This window comes from Anas acuta, chromosome 11 (assembly GCF_963932015.1).
Source record: "Anas acuta chromosome 11, bAnaAcu1.1, whole genome shotgun sequence".
Taxonomy (NCBI): Eukaryota; Metazoa; Chordata; class Aves; order Anseriformes; family Anatidae; genus Anas; species Anas acuta.
In genome coordinates this window covers 17,266,727-17,286,671 of record NC_088989.1, presented here as the reverse complement: position 1 = coordinate 17,286,671, position 19,945 = coordinate 17,266,727, and the positions used below count along the sequence as shown (strand labels likewise).

At 40.7% G+C, this 19,945-nt stretch overlaps 1 long non-coding RNA gene across 2 annotated transcripts; it reads left to right on the top strand.

The window, feature by feature from the left end:
- The first annotated feature begins 3,873 nt into the window (after positions 1-3,873).
- Positions 3,874-19,610, top strand: LOC137862638 (uncharacterized). Of its 2 annotated transcripts, none has more exons than XR_011100446.1 (3): positions 3,874-4,234; positions 15,601-15,727; positions 19,044-19,610. It is a non-coding gene; the product is annotated as an uncharacterized lncRNA (long non-coding RNA). The 2 variants fall into 2 exon arrangements; XR_011100445.1 differs by having other exon boundaries at positions 15,601-15,782.
- Positions 19,611-19,945: the final 335 nt, after the last annotated feature.

Sequence of the window (19,945 nt, the reverse complement as noted above, 5' to 3'; positions counted from 1 at the left end):
TGAATGCTTGGTCCCAGAGGATGGTGATCGGTAGAAGAAAGTGTAGTTATAGGCCAGTAACTGCTGGAGTACTCCAGGTGCCAGTACTGGCTCCAGTCCTGTTCAACGTCTTCATGGATGATGGGGCAGAGTACCCTCAGGAAGTTTGCTGAGGACACAAAACTGGGAAGAGTGGTTGTATATTACAAGGTTGTGCAGCCATCAAGAGGGACCTCAGCAGGCTGAAGAAATGGGCTGACAAGAATCTCAAGCAGTTCAACAAAGGGAGGTGCCAAATCCTGCACATGGGAAGAAATCACCCTGCGCATCAGTATATACTGAGGGCTGACCAGCTAAAAAGAAGCGTTCTAGAAAGTGACCTGGGGGTCCCAGTGGACGGGAAATTGACCATAAGCCAGCCACGTGGCCTTGTGGCAAAGAAGACTAGCACTGTCTTGTGCTGCACTGGGAGTGTGACCAGTGGAGGGAGACAATTCCTGCCTCAGCACAGGTAAGAGCACATTTGGAGCACTTTGTCCAGTTCTGTGCCCCCAGTACAAGAGAGGTGTGGAGCAACCAGGGTGTTCAGAGAAGGTCCACTCAGACGACTAAAGGAAACTCCATTTTAGTGAGGCCACCTAGAGTGAAGAACAAAAACAGTATTGTATTTTCCAGGCTTTGCATGAGGATGGATTTGTCTGCTGATTTGTTTTCTCATCATGGTGCTGAGATAGAGCTGAGAGGTTGTGGCAGAGTTCAGGTGAAAGTTATTCATTGCTGCAATCTGAAGGGCAAAATGACTTCAGACTGATAGCACAAGGGCGTACACTAAAAATTTATTTCAGCTCCTATTTTCTCCTTAGACTCCTAATTTCTCAGAGGAACTAATTTATTTATTCCAATGACAAAGCCTTGGCAATGCTGTTAAGAGCTGTCCCGTTCTGAGTGGGCTAATTATTGCAGGTTAGCGAATTGAAGATTCAGCTGTAGCACTGGCAGGCAAACTCCGCTGGCAGTAACGGAGCTGTCAGGGATAAGGGTGGTGTTGAAGCTGGGATGGTTGGAACTTCAGCAGGGTAGGCTGAATGCTGGCTGCCAGAGCAGCTCCATACTGCTGTTTTGTTTTCAAATCCACTCTGTCATTACTGCTATTATTATCTATGTCACATTGCCAACCATTGCTTAGTAAGTCAACATTTTTTCTTGAATATAGTCTCTTGATACTGTTAGAAATAGTAAGATATTGCTTTGACAAAGACTAAGAGAAAAATAGTATGGCTTCACTGATGGTAAACCTCAGTGTAGGGACTGATGTCTGGCCTTGAAATGTCTGTATTAGGATCTTTAAGATCCTAATCTTACAGAAGAGTGGAAAATCCCCTTTAAATGACCTTTGAGGCCAGATATGCTCCTCAAAGGGAAAGGAGCAGGAATGTCAGGCAGCTCCAACTTTATCTGCTGAAGGTTGTGCAGGAGGTAAGTCTGCTCCCAGGTGAGAGCACGGTAGTACGGAGAGTGAACAATTAAAATTCTAGCTTTGCAGAAATGTAAGCACAAATTAAAAACAACAACGGTTCTAAGAAGGCATATCAAGATAAATAAATGATAATAAGTTCAAATTAACATTCCTGTAATTTTTATGTCTTAGATTCATTTGTTTATGGCTGGTCAAAAACAAATCCAGCAAGGGTAACTAAATTTTAACTTGGCCCCATGTACTCCTGGGCTAAACCTGATGATGAATGGTAGGTTCCCCATGGTCAGAACCCCATGATAAGCTATGGAAATTTGTGATTAAAGAGCAGCTCTGTGTGAACAGAGGGTGAGCCTGTTTCCTAGCAAAAAAAATAGGAACTGCTACATGGAAAAAGACGCTGGGAAGAAATATTTGTTTGTTTGTGTTCCTGTTGTTTTGTTGTTGTGGTAGTTTTTTGTTTTGTTTTGTTTTGTTTTGATCTGTTATGGACAGAAATCCTAGTTGAACCAAGTTCCCAGGCTCAAGGCAAGACAAATATGGATTCCTTCTAAATTGTCTGAATAATAAATTACCTGGAAGTATATAATCACAACAAGGCTTTTACTAAGCTAGTCTCCAATAGATGCCTACAATTTCAGATTATGTTAGACATTCCTGCCTATAAATTAACTGCTCTAACTGTTCTATTTTTTGTTGTTGTTGTTTGTTTGTTTTTGAAGAGAAAAAAATAAAAAAGCATTAATGAGGCAAAAAAAAATTTGGTTTTGAAATTATGGCAAATATTACTGAAAAATTTTGCTTTGCTTATCCGGACTCTATACGAGGTGATCCATACTGGCCATTCAGAAAGCAAATTTCCATTCTGTGTGTTATGTTGCCAGTTCTCTTGGCATAGATCAGTTCTGTTGGTGTTGCGAGACATAGCACATTTGCAGGTAGGCAGGGTGGGTGTTAAAGTTTCCTCATGCCTAAGCGCCTGCCTGGATGGTTGCCCACAAAGTAATAGACAAGGTAGATTTATGCTATTTTTTTTTTTTTCTCAGTGATGGTGGTAGAACTAGAAGATACACTTATGTCTCTTTTTATATTAAAATATTTTTCACTGATGCTAAATATATTTCACTGTGTAAAATAAACCTTTCCACTCTACACTTTGAAGTGTTTGTATAAGAATCTTATGTTTCAGACATAAAATATGATCAGAGCATAATAAGACAGGATGATGTTTTTGTTCTGATTCATCAACATGGATGAACATAGCTTTATAACTGGTCTTTGCAGCTATAGGGTTACAGAGAGTGAGATATCCATAGCCTGACTAGCAGTATGATTGCTACTATCTCAGTTGCCCTGCAGACTGACTTTTTGTAATAATATAAATATTCTAACAGATTTTAACAAACAACATTTTAACATAAACTGCAACATAATCTATAGGAGATACTGTTCTGAGTTGTGGTTTTACAAATATTTCAGTGAACTTAAATGGAATGTTCAAGAATTGAAGAAGGAATAAAGTTGGAAAAAAAAATAGTTTCTGATTTGAGAAAGCAAGGAATGCTTTCTTTGTCCTAATAGGTGTTAATCTCCTTACTGATGGCATTAACGGGAAGTGCTTGTAATCTACACAACACTGTTGATTTTGGTCAGGAAATATTTTGAAATAAAGTCAATGCATTTGGCTTTGTGACAAGCTGCCTTATTTTCAGGATGAATCCTGCAGTGTGGATGGGAAATGGAACTAAGGTCTAATACTGAATGAGAATGTATGAAGAAGGGATGGAGCAGGCATTGTCTAACAAATAGCTTTAGAAGAAAAGGCAAGAATACAATTATTTTCTAGTAAAATGGTTTTAGAAAAATAATAAAGCTGCCAATAAATACACATCTATGGCTATGACTAGAAGGGGCACTGGACATTGTAAATGAACACTCTAAATGAGACCTGAAATTTAATCTGAGTAATAGCACCTTACAAGAGAAGCCAGTCATTGAGCTTAATTCACTGACCCTTTGTTTTTGGCTTTGGGTCATGAAGGTAATGAAGGAGAAGAGAGTCTCAGTCTCAATGAAACAGAATATAAACAAGTTGGAAATATGTGGGGAAAAAATGCCAACATCGTAGATTATGAAGGACTGCTACATATTAATTCTGTTAAGAGTTCCCACTTCCAGGGGGTTAGCAGTGTGGGCCAGCAGTGTCCAAGAGCAGACTGTCTTTTTGCAAATGTGCAAATTGCACCCAGGTGTTGCTTAGAAAGCAGTAAATGCACGTTGTAGATAGACTCACAGCTGAGGGCATTTAGTGGCATGCCTAGTCTGCAGTGTCAGAACCTTTGCTGTGCTGCATCGGTATTAATGGAGTTGGGCTACACTTTGAGGCATCTTTGTGTGGTTAAAATCCTGTGAGTTAATTTGGTTCTGGAGTTCTTGATTTGCCTCAACAATTTGCAACATCTTTTATAAATCCATCTGTCTTTTAGATACCTGAATGTCTTTGTGTGCAATTTCCATGGCCTGATCAGATTTCAGTAACTTTTTTTTTTTTTTTTTCTTTTCTTTCTATTAATACCAGTAGCTGTCAGGCTGTTGCTGGTGTAGGGAACCATTTTCACAGCAACTTGATGGGATTATGTTTTCAAAACCAGCTTCAGAAAATGTACCTGCAAGTGAGGAATGTGCAATAGGGCACTCATACAGCCTTCCGAAGTGAATGCAGAGAGCTGTATGTGCCTTTGTGTGCTGGCCGGCTGCCAGCCAAACTTCTGTGCTCTTTGTGTGAGTTCTTTTCCACTTCTTTTCAGTACAAATTTACAACTATGAAACTATAACTGTTTGCTGAAAATCCAAGCAATTTTCATATAGGCTCTTAAAACTTGCAGCTATGAAAAAACTTGCGTATTTCTCATGGACTATTGCATGTATATATAAAATGGGCTAAAGCTCTTTGTAGTGATGCATCCTAAAGTGAGGGAATGAATGGTATGGCAATATGAGATGAGCTAAAAATGTGTCCCAGTGAAACCTAACGGCACAGAGAGTGTTTGAGTCTCAGAGTTTCTCAAGGCTTTATTGTTTGCTGTGGTGTATGGTATGGTGTACGGTGGTCTTCCTGGCACGTGCATGGAATATGTGCTTTAAGTAGCACTGTTTGCTTTCCTGTTCAGAATGATTAAGATGTAGTCCGAGCAAAATAACTTTGGCATAAGATTCCATGAAGTCTGGTGTTCAATGACCCTCAATATTTCTCATTCCATTCTTGTTGTAGAGTTGCTTGCTGAAAATCCATGAGGCTGTTCTGGAACATTCAGAAAGATTTGCTCATGCCCTATTAAAATAGCTCTGTAAGATTTTCTCATTTTGTTTTCTATCTTTAGTGACAGTGATTTGTATTACACGTTTACAGATGTGGATAGGGAAATTGTCTTAAAGTGATTGATAGCACTTTGCAGCTAGAGTATACAGTGCATTTGCCATCGTGCTGCCACACTGACATTGATATGCAATAGTTTAGGACTATCCTTGTACCAACTGTATTTGTTTTCCATCCTCTTTGGAGAAGTGCAGCTGGCGGAAAGAAAACTATTTAGAAGTGTTAGTTTCATTTTTCATAAGCTGCTGGCTGTGGCTCTGGAGATACAAATAGCTTGCAAGTTTTAACCAAAGGAAAAAAAAAAAAAAAAAGAGGAGAGAAATCATCCAAAGAAGCTTATGGAATATTCTGTATTTCAGTACAAAAGTGATTTTTGTTTGGAGGAGAGTTCTAAACAACAATAAAAAAGGACATTTGTGTTCTCACTGGAATTGTTCTCTCTTGCTTAGGAAGATACTGCAGATTACAAAGGTGTGCGTGGGGTGGGGAGGGGTGCAGACAGGATGCCTGCAAAGATGAGATGGTTTTGTGCCCTCCTGTGCTTTGAGCAGAGGTAGATGGTGCAGTTCTCATTGCTTTGTAGTGGTAGAAATAAGGAAACTGTTAAGTGCTTCTTGCTATCAACAGAATCCCAAAGGCCTCCAAGCTACCTTCAGAGACAATAGTGCTCTGTGGAAGGGATCTGGCAGCATCAGTAAGGTGCTGTGTGCCAGGACACTGCTGGGCATGCTGCTACGTTTAATCTTCAGCTGACTGATTAGCAACCACTGAGGTTTTTGAAACAGTAGAATTCTTACAGGAAGTGAGATTTGGGTGAATGATAGCTGGATTCTAAAACATTACTTTCATGTGGCACTTTTGCCAGTAAGGTTTTATCAGAGATTTAACTGCATCTGAGATAGGATTAAACTGTAGGATGTGTTGCAGCTGTGGAGAAGTGCTACATGCCAAGGTGAAGGAACTGCTGAGAGCATGACCTTTCGTAGAGCATTTGGGACAATGTGCACACTTGTACAACAAAGTACAAAATAAAAGAGGGTGGGGAGCTTGCCACTGAAATGAAAATTTAAGAGCATTCCCATAGGAAACACTTTGTCTAGGGTTATTTATTCCTTTAAGTTTGCATGTGGAGAATCTGAGAAGGAAAAGAAATAATGCAGCTGCAAAATATCGCTTGTTTTGTTTGTGTGCATATTAAGAACTAGGGGTTGTCATTTATAATCACATGATTTGGAAACTTGTATGTTGTTGTATTGGAATGAACATAGGAAGTAGTTAAGCATTCTAATAATTACAGGTTGACAGAGAAGGTGCTTGTTAGAAAATGTCTCATTAATGGAATTACATTAGCAAGTCATGGGTTTTGTAGCTAATAATGTTGGATATTCTAGTCCCAAAGATTGTAACTAACATACTTAATACATTGTGAAGTTGCAAAAGATGGGTTTTAACTTACTTCTTTATCAGCTGGAGCTTCATAATCAATTTGTTAGAGATTGTTTTGATCTAAATCTAGGCATGAGCATCATGCAATTGGGAAAAATAATTATTTTTTCTCCCTTATACAGTCTTTTTTTTTTTTTTCCATTTAAACATATAAAAATATGTTTAAAGCATAGTTCTACTTTTAAAAATATATATTAAGAATAAGTGTGTGATAAGGAAGGATGTTTTAAAACCCTCTTGAGATATGCAGGCAGGTCAAGTTACAGATAAAGAAAAACATATTTGTTTCTCATTGTTACTGTTGGGAAGTTAAGAGATAAACATGTATGCGTGGATATAGCACACGTTCACCTTGCTGTCGTTTCCTTCCTGCTTCGCCATGTTCTTGCTTTACTTCCTAACCTAATCTGTTACAGAACAGGAACCTTCCTGGACGACCATAAGGCCTCCCCTTATGAACAAGTACAAATAGGAAATCTGAACTGCTCTTACAGGCACCACTGGACCAGGGACAAAGGAAGCGGAAGTAACAACGTTTACGGTCTCTGGAACTCCTAGTATGTGAAATAACAAATCTAGGTTTTGATGCTATGAATTTTGAATAAATAGTTTAGCAGTGAGTGTGTTCAGTTTAAAAACAATAGTTTAGTGATGTTGGATGATATTCAGGATGAATAATAATGGAGGAACGTGGCCCATAATGTGGAAAACAATGAAGAGGAGCCACCGGTAATTGTCAGTACTTACTTTTAAAAGTACTGTTTTAAAAAATGAAGAGCTCTATTATTTTTCTCAGTACTCCTAGGAAATAGTTGGGGAAAAATATAATTGAGACCTTGACCTTTGTTTTATGCAACTACATATCCTCCTCTTGTTTGATGGTGTTTGTCTGTGTTCATGGTTACTCATAATTGAACAAGGCATTCAAGAAATCATTCCACCATCTGGTACTTGTTGACAATGGCGTATTATTTCTCTTGATGCCTTTGGTCTTATTTGAAGTAAATAGTAACACCTCCTGGTACCTTTTATTTATAAACTTGTTCATCTTTGATATAGTCTCTTACTGAAAACTAATTTTGACAACTCTATAATTCACTTCTTTATGGAATGTTTTGAGAAGTCCTTTGGAGGAGATTGATTTTGCTGTGTAAACATATCCATTCTTCTGGCTTCTTTCACAAGTGTACAAACACCTTTTGGAAATAAAAGAAAATTTCACATCACTTTACACTGAAGTTGTGGGTTTACCAAATTACTTTTATAGTCTTTAACTGCGTTGCATAATTAATAGACCATGAGATGTAAAAGTTCATCATCAGAAGAACAAAGAATTGATATCACTCTCTTGGCTTGATATTCTGGTGCAGTGATTACAAACATATGGGCTATTGACCTGCAAGTATCTTGTACTCCTTAGTGTCTGGTTACTATGGAGTTAATCAGTGCCTGGTTTTATGGAGTTAAATCCCGCTGGAGACTGGTCACCAGTGGTGTTCCCCAGGGGTCGGTGTTGGGGCCCATCCTCTTTAATATCCTTATTGATTATTTGGATGAGGGAATTGAGTACACCCTCAGTAAGTTTGCAGATGACACCAAGTTGGGGGGAAGTGTCAATCTGCCAGGGGGTGGGAAGACCCCGCAGAGGGACCTGGACAGGTTGGGTCGATGGGCAGAGGGCAATGGGATGAGGTTCAACATGGCTAAGTACTGGGTCCTGCACTTTGGCCACAACAACCCCATGTAGTGCTACAAACTTGGGGCAGAGTGGCTGGAAAGCTGTGCAGAGGAAAAGGATTTGGGGGTGCTGGTTGATGCTCACCTAAACATGAGCCAGCAGTGTGCCCAGGTGGCCAAGAAGGCCAATGGCATCCTGGCTTGTGTCAGGAACAGTGTAGCCAGCAGGGCCAGGCAGGTGATCGCTCGCCCGCACTCTGCTCTGGTGAGGCCACACCTCGAGTGCTGTGTTCAGCTTTGGGCCCCTCACTACAAGAAGGACATCAAGGCCCTGGAGCATGTCCAGAGAAGGGCTACAAAGCTGGGGAAGGGCCTGGGACACAAGTCCTGTGAGGAGCAGCTGACGGCACTGGGGGTATTTGGTCTGGAGAAGAGGAGGCTCAGGGGAGACCTCATTGCACTCTGCAACTGCCTGAAAGGAAGCTGTGGGGAGCTGGGGGTCTCCCAGGTAACTAGTGATAGGACTAGAGGGAATGGCCTCAAGTTGCACCGGGGAGGTTTAGGAGATTAGGAGAAATATCTTCTCAGAAAGAGGAGTCAGGCATTGGGTTGCGCAGGGAGGTGGTGGAGTCATCATCCATCTGGAGAGGTCCCGGTAGACTGGAAGCTGGCAAATGTTGTGCCGATTTTCAAGAAGAGTCAGAAAGAAGACCCTAGCAATTACAGGCCTGTCAGTCTCACGTCAGTGCCTGGTAAAATCATGGAGAAGATGGTTCTCGAACTTATTGAGGTGCACCTGGGGGACAAAGCAGTCATTGGTCCCAGCCAGCATGGGTTTGTGAAGGGTAGGTCCTGCCTAACTAACCTGATTTCCTTTTATGATAAGATCACCCGTATGGTGGACCAAGGGAAACCAGCTGATGTGATTTTTTTGGACTTCAGCAAGGCTTTTGACACGGTTTCCCATAGGATCCTACTGGACAAAATGTCCACCATACAGCTAAATAAAAACATCATACGATGGGTGAGCAATTGGCTAACGGGCAGGGCCCAAAGGGTTATGGTGAATGGCGCTGTGTCAGGCTGGCGGGCGGTCACTAGTGGGGTCCCTCAAGGCTCCATTTTAGGGCCGGTACTTTTCAATATTTTTATAAACGATCTGGATGTAGGAATAGAAGGTATTTTGAGCAAGTTTGCTGATGACACCAAACTTGGAGGAGTTGTGGACTCTGTTGAGGGTGGAAAGGCCTTGCAGAGGGATCTGGATAGGTTGGAGAGCTGGGCGATCGCCAACCGCATGAAGTTCAATAAGAGCAAGTGCCAGGTCCTGCACCTGGGATGGGGAAACCCTGGCTGCACGTACAGACTGGGCGATGAGACGCTGGAGAGCAGCCTAGAAGAGAGGGATCTGGGGGTGGTGGTAGACAGCAAGTTGAATATGAGCCAGCAGTGTGCCCTGGCAGCCAGGAGGGCCAACCGTGTCCTGGGGTGCATCAAGCACGGCATCGCTAGTAGGTCGAGGGAGGTGATTGTCCCGCTCTACTCTGCGCTGGTGCGGCCTCACCTCGAGTACTGTGTGCAGTTCTGGGCACCACAGTATAAAAAGGACATGAAACTGTTGGAGAGTGTCCAGAGGAGGGCTACGAAGATGGTGAAAGGCCTGGAGGGGAAGACGTACGAGGAACAGCTGAGGGCACTGGGCCTGTTCAGCCTGGAGAAGAGGAGGCTGAGGGGAGACCTCATCGCAGTCTACACCTTCCTCGTAAGGGGGTGTCGAGAGGCAGGAGACCTTTTCTCCATTAACACCAGTGACAGGACCCGCGGGAACGGGGTTAAGCTGAGGCAGGGGAAATTTAGGCTTGACATCAGGAGGGGGTTCTTCACAGAGAGGGTGGTTGCACACTGGAACAGGCTCCCCAGGGAAGTGGTCACTGCACCGAGCCTGCCTGAATTTAAGAAGAGATTGGACTGTGCACTTAGTCACATGGTCTGAACTTTTGGGTAGACCTGTGCGGTGTCAAGAGTTGGACTTGATGATCCTTAAGGGTCCCTTCCAACTCAGGGTATTCTATGATTCTATGATCCCTGGGGTGTTTAAGGAAAGGTTGGATGTAGTACTTAGGGACACAGTTTAGTGGGTGACATTGATGGTAGGGGGATGGTTGGACCAGATGACCTTGGAGGTCTTTTCCAACATTAACAATTCTATAATTCTATACTACCGAGAGATATACATTATGTGACTGGTGATTGACATGAGAGAAGTTGGAACTGGTTGATAATCTGAGCTCTGAAATCCCTCTGAAAATCTGTGGTAGTTGCACCATGCAGTCCTGTAGTGACACTTTCAGGCATTGCTACTCTTGCTGCTCACCTGAGAGCCCATCTGTAAGCTCTGCTTCCCACAGCTGCCTTAAATTTGGTAATATATCCTGTGATCTTGTAATACTTTGGTTTATTCATTTATTTACTTATTTATTTATTTTTGCCAAGAAGTTTGGCTATTACTGTTTAAAAGAAAGAGGGTCTTTTAGAAGATCTGTTCATGAGCAAGAAGAAGAATGATGTCTATTTATGTAGAACTTTTGATGAGATATGGCTTCAACTTCAAATTTTGTTAGCTTTGGAAAACGCCAGCATTATTCTGAGGAAACTCAGAGCATAGTTTTGAGGCATGTCTTTAAGTTCTGAAGAACATACTTCTTAAAGTGGTTTAAATGTTGTGTATTACTTGAAAGTTGTTGATGTAGTAATTGCAATGTTATTTTCAACAGTTCTTGAAATGAAGTTCTCCAAAGTTCGGAAAACAATTCAGAAGTCTGTTCCATAAGAAACTGTTTTGAAGTCTCTGCTGTCTTCAGAACCACTTTGTCCCCTGTCAATTTCTGCTACTTATACATTTACCTTTCAATAGTAAGTTAACAGAGATAGAATTTGGATCGAACGTGTAAATATTTATCTCTCAGATGTGTACTGGTGAATTCAATCAAGAGCCTGGTTATGACACCAAGGAAGGGTATAAAAATGACTGACATGGGTGATAAGACGATTTAATGCAGGTAGAGAGTGGGACTGTGAATTCCAAGTTATTTCACTTCTTGCTGGCCAGGCAGGCATATGAAAAGTATGCTTCAGGTTTGGAGAACTTCCCTTATGGCAGTAAAGCAGATGTTGTGTGAGTAATAAGGTTCATTGTCTCTGAAGAAAGAAGATGTTTAATAAGAGGTTATTTTCCTGGGAAGTCATGTATATATCCAGCAAAAATTACAAGCCAATTTAAAAGCAGTTTTGAAGTCTGCTTAATCTGTGCTTTGATAGTTAAATCTTATTAAGCAATACTTCAAATGGAAAAACAAATACCCTTTTTGTCTTACGAGATGACTTTGGCTCTGTGTCTTGGTTTGCACATGGACTGATGCTCTACAAAAGTCCAGAACAGGACTGTGGTATTTCAGATGCATTCAGGACTGGTCCACATAACCCTTGCATTCCTCTGGGGGTTGCTTTCACAAGAGTCTCTCTTAACTGTTACCCTTTAAAGGGTCTTAGTAATATAAACCATATGGGAGCCTCTTATTAGGCTTTCCAGCTCCTACCCTTTCTCCTCTTTTCCCTTATTACTTTAAGTGAAAGCTTCTTGAAATAAGTGCATTTGGAGATGCCCCAATAGCAAAACAGCAAGACACTAAACTACGAGATACAAGTAAAACAGCAAAATAGAAGGATACTTAGCTGAGTAAACAACTTAAACTGTGTTTTCTGGAACAGACAAGCAATATTTAAACCAAACACTGGATGGATACCTTGATGCTATGTTATCCACCCACTGTTGACAGGAAACCATAGCCAAAGTAGCAAAGTATTGTGCTTTCCCTTCAGCCTGTGTGAGCAGGTTTCCTTACAGCTGAAATGAAGATATGAAGTTTTTGCTTGTTCTTGTTCCCACATTGGGCTGGGTTGCAAATAAGGAGTATGTTTGGTGCTCAGAGTTCAGAACTTCTGAAGCATCTCCCCATTTAGATGTAGCCATAAAGCCTAAAGTTAATGCAATAGGGAAAGAACCTCTTACCCAGCTGGCAGAACTACATAACCCTGTCAGCTGTTGGGTGGGATGGGGAATAGCGGAATATCTTATGAGCCAGTCTCATTCACGTTGTGCTCTCTTAGGCTGGAGACAGGTTGTGATTCCAGGGAGTGATGGCTGAGGAGTGAGAAGCAGCTGAATAACCTAGGTTGTAAGAATTGACAGGGCTGAGTGTAAAATAGTCTGTAAGAAAAATCTGGCATAGATTGACTTCTGTACACTAGTAATTTCTCCATCTTTTTTTCAGAGATTATGATATTGTTCAGTCATAACTTAATTGTTTTTCCTGTGCTTTTAGATCATAAACTCATGTTAGTGAGTTCTTGTTGACACTGTTCTACACAAATCCCTTTACCTTAGTTCATTTTTAAAAAATATAATAAAAAATAAAAGCACTTTGTAAATTCCTTATATACCGATATAATACCAATAGGAATTCATCAGTTGCCTTCCAGACCTTCCTTGTTCTCCCCGCTTTAGCAGGCCAGCAGTAGTCTCCTGTGATTCAGATTTCTGTCAAGTACTTTCAGACTGGCAAGGGGAGGCTAAATAATCCATGGTGGTGTGACTACAGACTTTGTTGTAGCACTCATAGTCTGGCTGTCTTTGTCCATGTGCAAGATTTTACAGGTAAAAGTCTTGACAGTTTTCAAAATCACCTAGTACAGTGTTCCTTGAGATCTAAAAGGGTTTCTTCTAAGAGCTAAGCCCTTTGTTACCTCTCTGTTTTATCGTGGATGGTATGAGAAAATCTCTCTATGAACAGAGATTCTGCATCTGCTTCTTCTCCATCATTAAATAACCCAATTTTACTATCTTAGGCTGTATTTTTGAGACATTTGTACACATCTCATTTTTCTTCTCTGGATGGTCCTATTGACTTTTTTTTTTTTTAATCCAAAAATAAGGATTTAACCTGAAATCTTTGGACTGAGTAGAGTGAAGAAGCAAATGATAGGTTTTACAGTCCATGCTTGTTATTTATACATTACATGAAGACATTTAACATTTTTACAGTGTGTTGAGTTCCATACAGCTGTGATCCTGTTTTTAACTGTGGAGTATCTTAAACTTGTTCTATTTGGAACAAACTTCAGAACTATTATTTTTATAGACAAACTTATGCCTAAACAAGCACTGTGTGGCCTGGCCTAACATGTGACAGACTTTACGAAAATTTGAATAAGTTATAGAAATTACTTTAATTTAATTTAATCACTTTAAATGTTTAATTACAGAAGAAGACAGAAACACATTATATAGGGTCAAGTTTCCAATGTAGACATACTCAAAACTGAAAGTAAAAAAGAAAGTAGTCTAATATAAAATGACATGTTGTAAACTGCATTGGAATTAAATGGATAATTTGGAACACTTCAGCAACAGTGCTATGAACTATGCTGTTTTATTAAAGCAAACAATACATAAAAACAAAACAAAACAAAACACAACAACAAACCTAAACTAAAATAAAATAGAACAGCTCTTTCTTTATGAGCTATTTGAAAATAGTTCACTTCAATTTCTAGCTACTTCCTGGACTTAGCTAAAACCATAATTTAGACTTCTACTGTCTACAGAACAGATTTGACAGTTGAATTGTCTTCCTCTGGTGTTTAACCTTCCCTTTAACTTCTTCCAGGAATTTGGTTTCTTGGAGCAGAAGTTCTTATTGCCTGTAGACATATTACATACAATTGTAAGAATTCCTATGAATCTGAGGAACATTATTTATTATTATTATTTTTTTCTTTTGTGGAAATGCTGTGCCCTGTAATAGTCGTGGAAAAAGAAAAACAAGCAGAGAATGCTATTCTTTAGCTATCTTAAAACAGAAGTGGGTTTTCCCTAAAGGTTGCAGAATACTTGAGGTTGAAGGGGACCTCTGTCACTGAAACATATTCACTAACAAGTTTCCTGAGATTAGAACAAGTGGCTTTTTTTTTTTTTTCTTTTTTTCCTTTTTCTTGTTTTCTCTTCCCCTGATTTTGGCTGAAATCTGTACGGCTTTGTTCTGTTTGAAAATGTATGGAAATACTTGTGAAAAATCCCCCCCCCCCCTTTTTTTTTTTCCCTTGATAACACCAATGAATGTGTTGATGGTTATTACTGATGGGGATCCTTGTTCCCATGAGGATTTTACTGTGAGAGATCTGCTTTAGGTGCACTCTTACACTTAGCATTGTTGAACTTGGCATATTTCTGAAAGCTTACAGGTCTACACTTACAGCTTGTGGACAAGTAAGTCTATATAACAAGGGACAGCCTGAAATAAAAATGGTAAGGGTTTAACTCATTACATTATTAACCAAACAATAATATATTATCACGTTTTCAATCATGGATATCACCTGTTGCAAACCATGAAGTATTGCTTGAAACTTGTGTTAATAATTACCTCAACATGTAGCTTCGTATGTCACCTTTAATCATACCATAACCAGCTGCCTGTATGGTTGTTCCATAACCTTTCAGCCTCTTTCTCATGTGCTAGAAGCCCAAACAGTGCCTGCCAAATTCTCCCATTTTTCTGACAGCCTCTGATTCACCTCTGAAGTTTACACAACGATCGTGCAGTGTATTGATCATCCAAAACATAATTCATTATGTGCAATATAGTATTAAATCACACTGACAAAGCTTGCTATTTCCTTTTCTTTTTGAGAAGCTGTAAAAAGCCTTCTGTTTTTATTTTTTTCTAAGATGTACAAGGTTTTCCAGTAATTAGCTTCTAACAGCTCTGCTGGAGAATGCTGCCACCGGGGAGTTAATGCCTTGACTTCACACACTGAATGTGAAAGATAAAAACACATTACTTAAGGAGGAGATCTTGACTAGTCATTTGGTATGATCTCCTACCTTAAGCACGGCCAACACTGAATTTGTATCGAACTTTGAAGTAAGAACAGGTTATCGTCCAGTCAAATTTTGAATATCTTTAAGGACAAAACTCTGCTATATCACTGCAGTCTGTTCAAGTGTTTGACCTCTGCCACTGTGAAGAATATTTTTCCTTATTTGTAACTGGAATTTACTTTGCTGCAACTTATGTTTGTTGCCTCTTACCCTTTTGTAGAGCCAGATGGTTCTCAGAATTGCTCTTTCTTTTCTGTAACTACTTTTTAGATAGTTGACAATAGTAATTAGGTCTTTCATTAACCTTCTCATCCTTAGGCTAAGCAAACCCAGCACACTTATACTTGTGTCATGTCATGTTCTTCGGTCCCCTTACCATCTTAAAGCCTTAAAGCCTAAGCATTTTAGCTTTTAGTGGCACTCTGCTGTGGTATGTCAGTGTTATTCCTGTAATAGGAAGCACCAAAATACTACTGAAGGCACTACTCCAGAGGTAATCTCTCATAAGTACTGAATTGAAGATAGTAGCTCTTTGCTTGTTCTGCTGGCTTCCCTCTTGGTAATACTGGCCAGTGTGTGGTAAACGTTTGTCTCAGAGAAATGGTTCTGCCTCATGTTTAGCTTCTCATTTGATGGGCCCAAAGTCCTTTCCTGCAAAGTTGCTACCTAGGCAGCATTTATTATTGTGTAATGTTTATTTAATTCCAGGTGCAAGACTCTGCATTTACCCTTACTGACTTCATAAGGTTCCAGCCTCATCAACCCATTCAACCCATCAGCCTGTTCTCCAAACCATCAAGAACCCTCTGAGCAGGCAGACCTGTGCTCCAGTGCGGTACGAGAGTTGCAAAGGATAAGCAACACGCGATTCCCAAATGGTTGGTTGGTTGGTATGCCACAGCATCTTCTTCAAATTGGAAAGTAACAACTAAATGTTGTTATTCTAATCCTGGAAATCTCAGTTATGGTTGATTGGCATGATAATTTGACCATAGACCATATATGACAGAGTATTGGTAATTTGCAGCCACTCAGTCTGAGTCCTTTGAACTGTTTGTCTGATGCCTATAAAGTAGTTGTATCTTACTTTGATAGTTTAGGATTTAAGTCCCATGGATTTATTTTTTTTTTTCCCGATTTTAAATTCTAGCTGTACAGGTTCTGCAAGCATGTTCAACCTTTTCTGTGTGCTCAGTATCATAACCACTACTCCCTTTCCTTGTTACATAATTCTTGGGTTATAAGAGATGTTCTTGATGTTTGGCTCTCCTTTGGATGTTGATTTACTGCCTTTCCTGTAATCATTTCTAAAACCAGGAAAGCAGTCTGATAAAACTGATGATGATTCTGTTGGAAAAGTTCTCCTCTATGCTGTTCTGTGTACATCGTGCTGTGCACTATCACTGTCTCCCTCTGCACAGGTCAGTTGGCTTACCTCCCAAATGCCACTCTACTGAAAAGGAATTTTGCCTCAGTGAAAACCAACTGCTGTAGGTTTGAGCCAGTTCCACTTTAATTTTAGTAAGAGGGTTTGCTTTTTATGTTTGGAATAAAATATTGCAGTGGCTTAACATGAGTGGGTAGCTAAGCACCACCATATTTCTCTCTCATTCCTCAACAAAAAAGGGGGAGATGATTTTTAGTTTTAATTTTTTAAAGAAAAGCTTATGGGTTGAGATAAGGACAGGGAAATGACTCACCAATTACTGTCACAGGCAAAACAGACTCAGCATGAGGGTTATTAATGTAATTTATTATCTGTTGCTGACAGACATGATCAGCGAGAACCAAAAGCAGACTAAAATAACCTTCCCCCCCACCCAGCCTCTTTTCTTCCCCTCCTGCGGCACAGGGAGCAGGGAAGGGGGCTGTGGTCAGTCCCTAAGGCTTTGTCTGTGCTGCTCCCTCACGGTCCCTCTCTGCCCCTGCTCCAGGTGGGCTCCCTCCCGTCCTTCCCGAACTGAGAAGGGGTGCTGTCCCTGAACTGAGCCTGCAAGGGCTGCCCACAGGCAGAAGCTCTTCAAGAACTGCTCCCACATGGCTCCACACCGCAGGGTCCATCCCCCAGTTTGTTTGGGAGCAAACTGCCCCAGCACAGGTCCCCCATGGGTGGCAGCTTCCCCCAGCCTCCCTGCTTCTGCGTGGGCTCCTCTCCACGGGCTGCAGCTCCGGCCCAGGGCCTCCTCCTGCGGGGGCTCTCCATGGGCCGCAGCCTCCTCCAGGCCACATCCACCTGCTCCACGGGGGGCTCCTCCACCCATGGGGGGGGCTGCAGCGTGGAGATCTGCTCCATGTGGGACCCATGGGCTGCAGGGGGACAGCCTGCTCCACCGGGGGCCTCTCCACAAGCCACAGGGGAACTGCTGCTGCGTGCCTGGAGCACCTCCTGCTGCACTGACCTCACTGTCTGCAGGGCTGCTTCTCCCTGGTTTCTCACTCCTCTCTCCCAGCTTCTATTGCTCAGTATTTTTTTTTCCCTATCTTAGCTCTCCTCTTCCAGAGGCCCACCCAGTGCTGCTCATGGCTCAGCTCTGGTCAGTAGCAGGTCCTTTTTGGAGCCACCTGGAGCTGGCTCTGATCGGACATGGGGCAGCTGCTGGGCTCTGCTCACAGAGGCCACCCCTGTGCCTCCCCCCACCCAGCTACCAAAATCTTGCCACATAAACCAAATACAAACGCACAAATAAACCCAACTTTCTTCCACTCCAAACAATGCAGACTCCTAGAGAGCAGGTCAATGGTCAATGTAAATGTTTCAAGAGGAAGTAAGAGTGGACTTAATGGATGTCTGTGCTAATGAGGAGTGGGACTAGTCTGCAGAGCACAGCCAGATGTATCTTCTGGAATAGAAGCAGTAATTCTTGCTCCTCATGGGATGTTAATTCTGTAAGCTGGAGGATATGATTATTTTGCTGCTGGTTTTCTCCACTGATATGGAAGATCTGCTGGCAATGTGCACAATGTAAAAGGTCTAATGGGAGTAGAGAATCCGGATAGAGCCTTATAAGAAAGCAGTAAAAAGTAGTCAAAAGGTCTCATTCTGAAAACTCTCCCTGCTTGTCATCTTACTGGGGTTCATTTTATTTATATTTGCTTTTGACTTTCTGATATAGACAAACTCCTTTGCTGTAGGAATCTTTCAAGAGCTGAAAAGAGCAAATAAGATGAAGTCAAACAAATCTTTGATAGTTTTATTAATGAGAACAAGTTCTCTTAAAAGTATAGTCATACAGATTCTGACGTGGCTTGGATATTCCTGCGTAGGGAAGCAAAAGGGTCCTTTCTCTTGCTAACTACTTAAAGACTATGTTAAAGCATTGGTTGTTAGGAAATCCGCTCTCTCTCTGTAGGCTAACTGCACTCTGTCATTAAAAGTAAAGAAGTGAAATGTGGAACGTCAAGTTTTTCTGCTCTATAAACCATCCTGGTGTTTTAGTTACCTGGTAGTTAGAACAAGCTGGTATACCTTCAGTGCTATGAGTCTCAGCCTCTTAAAAATCCACCCAAGATCAAAGAGGTTTCCAACATTAGACTGACCAATGGTTTTTGAAATGAAAATGTTGTAGGTCTGCATTTTAGTGTGTCTAAGTGCAGACTATATTTTTGAAACCTGAACCACAGCTGATCAAGTTCTTGGTTGCTAAAATTTAGCCCTGATCAAAAAATGAGAAGGACTTCTTTTTGGCATCGGTGGGCTTGAGCTCAGGCAAACCATCGGGTATTAAAATCCCACAAGCTGAAGTCTTATGCTAGAGGAGGGCATTTTAGGCTGTAAAAATACTAAGAATATGATTATAAAGTATATTTGGATATTGTGTAAGTAGAATTACAATATAACACACTGTCTTTATTGGTTAATTTCCTTCCTGTGCCTTATCTTTGATCTGTTTATTGCCTGCCTTGGCATATTCTAAGATGAGCATTTTTCTAGGTAATACTCATGTTTATGCAATGCTTGCTTCCGTATAACCTGTTGTTACGTGTGACTGGGACTTCAGTCTTGCTGTAATACAGTTGTTAAAGCTGGATTAGTCAGGCTATTCAATGACTAACTACATCTTTTAATAGAATGAAAGCTGCTGCCATAAGTAAAATATTTTATTATTATTATTATTATTATTTTTAAACAACACAATGCATTACATCCTTAGATGGAAGTCGAGGGCAAGTAATAACATCGTTAAAGAGCTAGCAGAGAAGACTGGAGATCTGGACATCCTTCTCAGGCAAATTAGGGTTTTTGTGACCTTCCCCACCTGCAAAGTCACATAAGGATTCTTGCCATGCAGTGGAGCTGAGGAAATTAATCTATTTCCCTGATGTGCAAAAGTTCCCATGCGAGTTGTGTTCCCATGCACCAGTGATTAAGGTTGCAGAAAAGGCTATAAATATTACAGAGATGTAATACAGCTGTTGAGTGGTGTTCAGCTGTAGGCTTATTGCAACTTTCAATATTTTTGTACCTGAATTAAATAGATAAATGAAAACAGATGATGGGCTCCTGTTGAAAAAATTTTGGGGAATGAAGAGTCTAGAATTTAGAATAGTCTTCTTGTTTGTTAACTTAACTTCCAAACATCATGGATTTCTTTAGAAACAGCATTTTCCATGGATACTGCATTCCCTGTATTCCAGTATTTCAGGGTTTGTACAGCTGTTGCATGTTTTCTGAAGTAAATAAAGGAAACAGCAACCTCTGCTGGCAAAAAAAAAAAAAAAAAAAAAACAAAACAAAACAAAAAAACTCTAGAAAAAATATTTTTAAGCTGTTTCTACCAGCATGTATTTAGTGTGTCTGAAACTATGCATATACAAATGAATTGTCATTGTGTTAAGCAGCTGCACTCTATATACAGGCTGTTGCCAAAGAAAAGAAGCTTTTCAGAAGCATGGAGTAGAGTGCATGTTCGTGTTTCCTTTTTCTTCCTCCCTCCCTCTTCCTCTACAAAGGGAGAGGTATATGTCTGCCTTTTATTCTGTTACTTTGGTGTTTAAAATCAATTAACTCACTTGGGATACTGCTGCATAGAAGTGTGAGCTTTACTAAGACAGC